This window comes from Lampris incognitus, chromosome 5, assembly GCF_029633865.1.
Source record: "Lampris incognitus isolate fLamInc1 chromosome 5, fLamInc1.hap2, whole genome shotgun sequence".
NCBI classification, from domain to species: domain Eukaryota; kingdom Metazoa; phylum Chordata; class Actinopteri; order Lampriformes; family Lampridae; genus Lampris; species Lampris incognitus.
Window position 1 is genome coordinate 53,280,682 of NC_079215.1, and position 269 is coordinate 53,280,950.

A 269-nucleotide genomic window follows, 5' to 3' on the forward strand; every position below is an offset into this window, starting at 1 on the left:
CTGCCTACGGTTTCTAAACGACAAACGACATTTTATCAATGCGGGCGCAGCGGGCAGCAATATGAAATGATGTGATGCCCATCGGGCGCCATAACGAGGTCGATGGACTGTTCCATCGCTGTACCGGGCCCCGCTGTTCCGCCAATAGGCCTTACGGGAGACGGACCTGTTGCGCAAAATGATGGCTTTAGTCGGCGGCACACATCTGCCAATTCCTCGCATCCGGTTTTCGTTAAGATGGAGCTGTCGGGCCAGCGACAACTTTAGCT